Source organism: Meriones unguiculatus, chromosome 17 (genome assembly GCF_030254825.1).
Source record: "Meriones unguiculatus strain TT.TT164.6M chromosome 17, Bangor_MerUng_6.1, whole genome shotgun sequence".
Lineage (NCBI taxonomy): Eukaryota > Metazoa > Chordata > Mammalia > Rodentia > Muridae > Meriones > Meriones unguiculatus.
Window position 1 is genome coordinate 32,001,338 of NC_083364.1, and position 7,675 is coordinate 32,009,012.

The 7,675-nt window shown below is 40.9% G+C and overlaps 1 non-coding gene across 1 annotated transcript; it reads left to right on the forward strand.

Annotated features, from left to right (window-relative positions):
* Positions 1 to 3,823: 3,823 nt before the first annotated feature.
* Positions 3,824 to 3,930, forward strand: LOC132648885 (U6 spliceosomal RNA). The gene has a single exon (XR_009587269.1). It is a non-coding gene; the product is annotated as a U6 spliceosomal RNA (small nuclear RNA).
* The last annotated feature ends 3,745 nt before the right edge of the window (positions 3,931 to 7,675 follow it).

Here is a 7,675-nt window from a genome sequence, read left to right on the forward strand (position 1 = left end):
CCTCTGAAACATATCGTGTTGCAGAAAAATGAACAATGCATTTCTACTCTCCTATATTTAACCTGTACCAACAAAAGTAACAAGTTCTGACTATCCTGGGTTTCACTGCTTTATTTCAAATTCCTTCCCAGTATGGAAATACCTTTAGTGGCTTTTCAAACTGGGCAGTAACTTAACTTTTTAAGTACTTCTTGGAAAAGAGTATAGAAGTAAGTATAGAAGAGTATAGTAGCAAGATAGTCTGTTGTTTTATACATAGATCTAATTTAGTCCCTCAAGTAATGAGCATCCTTTGTTAGGATACTTGAAAGACAAACATATTGGAGAAGTCAAAGATTTTGCTCTGCACACAGTGCTGGAAAGTACTTGGTACTTGTTTTCTACTAAAGCCCTGACTCATCTTTACTACGCATATGATGATAAGGTTTGCTCTAGATAGAGAATAAATTGATGGCAGTAGAGCCCACATTTTGTGCTTTTTATACCCAGCTGTGCATTATGTTACGTAACAAATGAGTGATAAATTGAAGGAAAGTGAATGACTCTGTAGCTGGCCCATACTGAAATAGCTTTGTATTCTGCTGCAACCAAGAGAAAACTTTCTACATCTCTCCAAGGTCAGGCCAGTGATCACAGGCACCTTGGGGTATATACTCTCTTCAAGGTCAGTATTGTCTGCTCCTTCTTCCCTCTATATTTGATAATTAGCTGATAATTCGCCAAAAAGTTACCAGGATAGAGTCATGTTTATCAACCTCCTAGGTTATCAAGTAATTAGATAGAAATGTTTCCCTCTACACAAAATCATTTCTAATTGTCCAACTTGAATATGCAATATTAGGTGGAAAAATAAGTTTAAAACTGAAAATATAAGAAGTCAAAATTGTAGAAGGATTGTGAGTTGGAAATCTCTATGTTGTTTTTTAAAAATTAATTAATTAATTTTTTATTATTTATTACAATTTATTCACTTTCTACCCTGCCTGTAAACCCCCCCATCTCCTCTCGGCCCCACCCTCCCTCCCTCTTCCCTAGTCCACTGATAGGGTAGGTCCTCCTCTCCTACTATCTGACCCTAGCCTATCAGTTTCTATCAGGACTGTCAGGATTCTCTTTCTCTGTGGCCTAGTTAGGCTACCTCACCGGGGGGAACTGATCAAAGAGCAGGCAATCAAGTTCATGCCTATGGCTGCCCCTGCTCCCTTACTAGGGAACCCTCATGGGGACTGAGCTGCCTATGGGCTACATCTGAGCAGAGGGTCTGTTGGTTTTGACTTAGTGTTTTTGTCCTTCATATGTTCGGCTTGCTGGATCACTTAATGTACATCTCAGAAATGCATTTTCCCTCATTTAAGCAAGAGAAAGTTGCTTACAATGATTTGGTTTCAATCAATACATTGATTTGAAACTCTTGGCTTCAAGTTCCAATAATTTATAGTAATACATTTATTCTCCATTAGTACTAATTTTCCTGGGGTTAGAGAGTATTATGGGATTTCAATCTAAATTCTCTTAAAAGAGTGGCATGTGTTCTTATTGCCATGGATGTACAGAGAGTTGGTTAACAAATACATGCCAGCTAAGTCTGAGACACTGTAGAGGCACAGCATAGAACTTAATGTCATAAATCAAGCAAGACATAGATGCAATCTTTTAATTCTTTTATCCCATAGCTCCACATTTTTCTATATTAAAATATTATTTTAGTTTATTAAATACCTTTTCCCATAATGTGTCCTCTCATCTCTACTGAGAATTAATCATTTTTTTCTTTTGCATAGTCTGTCCATAAGATAAATTATCAAGCTTAACATAAAATACAACAACTAAGTAGTTATTATTTTCTGAAGATTTTTACTTGAACTGTGCAATGGAATTAGAAAATTTTAAGCAACTGTTTTTACACTCCTCCAGAAAAAAATTTACATATGTAGATAATCGATGTTTATATTTTAGAAAATCTGGTGAACAAATAAGTTACAGAACTGGTTTTTGGTGTGTTTTTGTTTGTTTGTGTAGTGTTTGTGCATGTGTGTTTGTGTGTGTGGTGTGTGTGTGTGTTTGTGCTAAATCTCCACTCCCCTCAGAACATGATCCCTTCCTCTGTGTTAGTATTTGGTACATGAGATGGTCAACAGTACACTAGTGACAAACTACATTTACAATCAAATTATCAATATCACCTCACTAATATTTATACAACGTGAGAAGTTTATACATGTTTTGTACATTCTTCTTCTTGTTATTATCTTTCTTATTATTATTATTATTATTACAGTTTATTCGCTTTGTATCCCAGTTGTAGGCCCCTCCTTCATCTCCTCTCAGTCCCACCCTCCCTCCCTTTACTTCCTCTATCCCTCTTTCCTAGTCCACAGATAGGGAAGTTCTCCTCCCTTACTATCTGACCCTAGCCTATCAGGTTGCATCTGTACTCCCTGGATCCCCTTTCTCTTTTGGCTGGCTAGGTTGTCCCAAGGAGAAGCAATGAAGGAACAGGCAACAGAGTTCATGTCAGAGACTGTCTCTTGTCTCCTTATTAGGAGACTGAGCTGTCTATGAGCAAGGCATCTAGGTCCTCTCTATGCATCTTATTATTGCTTTCACAATTTCTCATGCTGTCCCTGCTGTGGAAGGGAAGCTGAGAGGATAAAATGACTGGGTTATTTGTTTTACACTGTGGCTTTAAGCTGATAAGTGATTGTGTTTACAATATCCATTATGGATGCACAAAAGCACTGTTTTATAAATAATGGTCTATTCATTCATTCTGCCTTACTCTCCTGGATGCCACAGTAAGCAATCAATTTCAAAAATGATCAGCCTTATTCAGGAGACATCTGTGTGATTTTTACAAAGGATGAAATCTGGACTAGTAAATTTTTGCTATCGTTATTAAGAACAACATGACTAACCAAAGAAAGAGATAAAAAGAAAAGAAAAGAAAAACAGGAAGAGAAAAGGAAACAGAAAAGAAAAGCACAAAAGACAATAAGTAAACTTTCCAGTCATTTTCCAAATAATGAAAGCAGACTAATTAAGGTTTTTAAATGAAGAATTTCAAGTGCAGAGGAATGATTCAGAAGATAACCTCTTTTTTATTTGAAAAATCAAGAAGCAAGTTCAGGGAAGAACAAAAGAGATTTCATAGGTACATATTCATCCTAAGGGTGAGTCAGTAGATAGTCAGTCTCCACTGCCTTGTTTAATTCGTCCTTATGGATTACTTTTGATCAGTATTAAAATAAATATAATCTAATAAATCTACTTTCTCTAATTGAAAAAATCCATGTTAGTGGTAGTTTGTGTCACAGAACTTCTATTATTCTACAGTAGCATACATTTTAATAGAAATAGGGTAAATAGTCATTTCTTATTGTTGGAAGTAGGTGAATGAAATGCAGTACCTCTTTTTCTTGCTGTCTGCATAAGGGATCTCTTTCATTCTCTACATATCTGCCTATAAATCACTAAACAGCTAAAAAATAGTAACTTAATAGTTTCTGAAGAATTAATGATTTAGTGATAGAGAGATGGAGAAAGAGTTGTTGAGTCAATTAATTAGCAGGAATTTATTAATTAACATCTTTTATTCCACTACAGTCTGAAAAATATGTCATAAAACAATAAATATCCATGTTTATTTGTTGAAAAATTGTTTGGTGTGCATAAATTTACTTTCATATTTATTGAACTGTACAAGGGGTTACAGATTTGCCTCATCAGTTCCTCTTGAAAGCTGAGATGGGATCAACACAGATTAACCTAAAAGGATTATGTTAGTTGCTGCTTTTCACACATTGTTATTATTATTAATGCTATGGTACTCGCTTCAGCAGCACATAATCTAAAATTGGAACAATACACAGAAGATTAACATGGCTCCTGCGCAAGCATGACTCACAAATTCGTGAAGCATTCCATATTTTTTTAATGGCAGAGAAACACTTAAAGAGATGCTCAACATTCCTGCTCATCAGAGAAATGCAAATCAAAATGACCCAGAGATTTCCCCTTACCCCCATCAGAATGGCTACCATCAAAAACACAAGTGAGAAAACATGCTGGAGAGGCTATGGAGAAAAGGGAACCCTCCTCAATTGCTGGTGGGACTGTAAACTTGTACAAACACTTTGGAAATCAATCTGGTGCTTTCTTGGACAATGAGGAATAGTGCTACCTCAAGATCCAGCTAAACCACTCCTAGACATATATCCAAAAGATGCTCAAGTATACAACAAGGACATTTGCTCAACCATGTTCATAGCAGCTTTATTCATAATAGCCAGACTCTGGAAACAACCCAACTGAGGAATGTATACAGATATTGTAGTACATTTACACAATGGAAAACTATTCAGCAATTAAAATCAAGGAAATCATGAAATTTGCAGGCAAATGGTGGGAACTAGAAAAGATCATCCTGAGTGAGGTATCCCAAAAGCAAAAAGACACACATGGTATATACTCACTTATAATTGGATATTAGACATAAATATTGGATAATCATACTAAAATCTGTACAACTAAAGAAGCTAAGCAAGAAGAAGGACCCTGGGTAAGATGGTCAACCTTCATGCAGAAAGGTAAGAAGAGGAAGAGGAAGAGGAAGAAAACAGGGGAAAGGACAGGAGCCTACCACAGAGGGACATTGAAAGACTTTAGCCAGCAATCAAACACAAGGAAATCATGAAATTTGCAGGCAAATGGTGGGATCTAGAAAAGATCATTCTGAGTGAGGTATCCCAGAAGGAGAAAGATACACATGGTATATACTCACTTATATAGACCTATAAGATATGATAAACATAATGAATTCTATACACCTAAAGAAGGAGGTGAGGGAGGGGGCTACAGCCGAGATACAATGTGAATAAATTGTAATAAATAATAATAAAGAAAAAATAAAATTAAAAAATACAGGCATGTATGGTGACAAACTCCATAATCCCAGTATTTGGCAGATAGAGTCATGGGGATTGTGAATAAGGCCAGGCTGATCTGTTTGGCCATCCTTGTCTCATTAAACTAATATATATATTATTATTTTTTTAAGACATTACACAAGCAGGAAAAGTTGCCCAGAGACCTGCTTGTCACTGCAAGACTCAGGCAGGCCATAGACACACAAAGGCCTGCCTGCCACCATATCACGTCATTCAGAATAGGGAAGACAACCTCATACTTGCCCACTATCCTGCCACAGGGATGGACTTCAGACACCTAGAGGCCCACTTACCACTACACCACACAGTGCAGAAAGAGGGGTCACCCAGGGGCCTGCTAGCCTTATGACCTGCCTACAGCTGGAGCCATTGCAATGTGTAAGGATATGGTAGGCAGATGTGGAACAGCCTGAGCGTTATTAAGAGAGATAGAACTGGAGAAAAGAGGGTGAAGAGGAGTAGCCTGTTTTGAGTAGCCAGCCCTATCACCTATGGCCATGGTGAAGTCCTTGCCTACACTGCTGAGGGCCAAGTCTGAGTCTGTGGCTCTGCAATGGCATGGGTCAGTGTCAATGTCCATGGCTCATATTACCACTAGAGACCAGGGGGATGTCCCTGGTCTGGGCAGCTGCCTAGGACCATGTGGAAGCCCAGGAGCTGTGCAGAAATGGCCTTATCCTTAACTGGCTGCTGTTCTTTGGAAAGCTGGCCTTGCTCCTCACCAGCTGAAGCATTCAGGAGAGTGGGCCCTGCACCTCCCCAGGACAGCACAGCAGAACTGGCCCTGGTGGAGGGGTGCATATAGCCAGTTCTAAAGGCGAGAATGGGGAAGAGCTGGCACTGCCACTCCTCTAACTGTGAGGTGCTTGGGTACAGGAATGATGCAGCCTTCAGCAGTCACAAGAGCTGACCATGACAGCAGTAGGGCTGGCCCTGCCCCTCACTGATGATATCACTTAGGAGAATGATCCCTGAATCTCACCTGGGCAACACAGTGAGGCTGGCACTCGTGGCAAAGGCACTGGTGAGCCAGCCCCAAGGGTATCATAGCAGGAGAGCTGTCCCAGCCCCTGTCCACATGCAGCATTTAGGAGAGTGGGCCTTATGCTTCAAATGGGTAGCACAGAAGAGGTGGCTCTGGAGGCCTAGGTGCAGGACAGCTCCCCCTGCTCCCTGCTGATGGCCCCCCAGTGGTGCTGAAGCAGTGCTGGAGAGCTCATCCTGGTGGTATGGACCGACCTTAGGTCACCCAGACAGCCCCTGGAAAAGACTCGGGTTCCGCAGGCTCCCCAGGAGCCAGCCCGGAGCCAGAGCTAGGGACCCAGGCTCCAGCGCAGAGCCCTGCCTGCACGCCTGATTCACTGCCCCAGATAGAATTGTGGGCTCCAGAGCACCAGAGACTGTGTTTCACTGTCTGGTGCAAACACACAGGGAGGGAAACGGCTGGTCTGATCTCAGAGCACTCAGCTGACACCCCCACCCAGAAAAGGTCTCGGGAAAATTACCCAGTTTAGGCAGACGCCCAGGCTCCCAAAGGCCCGAAAGGCAGACACAGGCAATTTCTGCTGCCAGCCAGCTGGCGGAGACTGAGCGGTGCGCCCCAGGACAAAAAAGAGACTGGGAGTTCCTGTCTCCAGAGAACCCACAAGGAAGGAAGGAAACTGTACTGACTTAAATCACCCAATCCTTCCCTGGAAAGTGTCGCAGACCAGCAGGGCCAAGCCTCCATCACTCAGCTGTGCTCCAGACACAGGCACAAACAGTTGCTACTTGCCAGATGTCCAACTGGGTCACAGCAGCTGATCATTAAATTTACAGCAAGAAACCCAGAAACAGGGCAGCTGTCTTCAGGACTTCCCTGGGTGAGAGGAGAACCCTCTCAACTAACAGAGACCACAGTTACCACTCAGGTATCTATCCCTGAGGTGAGCAGCAGCAACTCCTGAAAAAAACACCAGACATCCAGGGACTATACCCAAAAAGCTGAGAAGACTTCCTTCCAGAAAAACCAGCTTTCTGCCAAGGGGATTCTCTCCACCACAGGATCCCCAGGAACCACAAGAAAATAACCCCAAACACCTAAGATAGCACAATGGGTAGAGGCCAGCGTAAAAGCTCAAGCAACAAAAGACAGAGCAATATGGCATCTCCAGAACCAGTTACCCAGGGGCAAGTAGCCCTGGACACCCCAGCATAACTGAAATCCAAGACCTAACAACTATGAACATGAAGATGATAACAGAGGAAACAAATAAGATACGCAAAGACATAGAGGAAGATAAACTCAAACAGAATATTGCCATCCGTAAAGAAATAGAGGAAGTTGCAGCCAAACAGTTTATGGCCTTTAGAAAGGAAATGCTTAAAGCACTGAATGAAATAAAAGAAACAGAGTTGAAGGGGGAAAAAAAAACAGGAAAGTACAATCAGACAGGTGAAGGAAGTAAACAAAACAACTCAAGACCTGAAGATAGAACTGGAAAAATTAAAGAAAACACAAATGGAGGAAATAATGGAGAGGAAGAATCTAGGGAAGAAAACAGGAACTACAGAGGTAAGCATAACCAACAGACTACAAGAGATGAAAGAAAGAATCTCAGGTGTAGAAGATACAATGGAAGAAATCGATGTATCTGTCAAAGAAAATGTTAACTCCGAAAAATTCCTGACACAGACCATCCAAGAAATCCAAGAAAATATGAAAAGACAAAACCTAAGAATAATAGGTA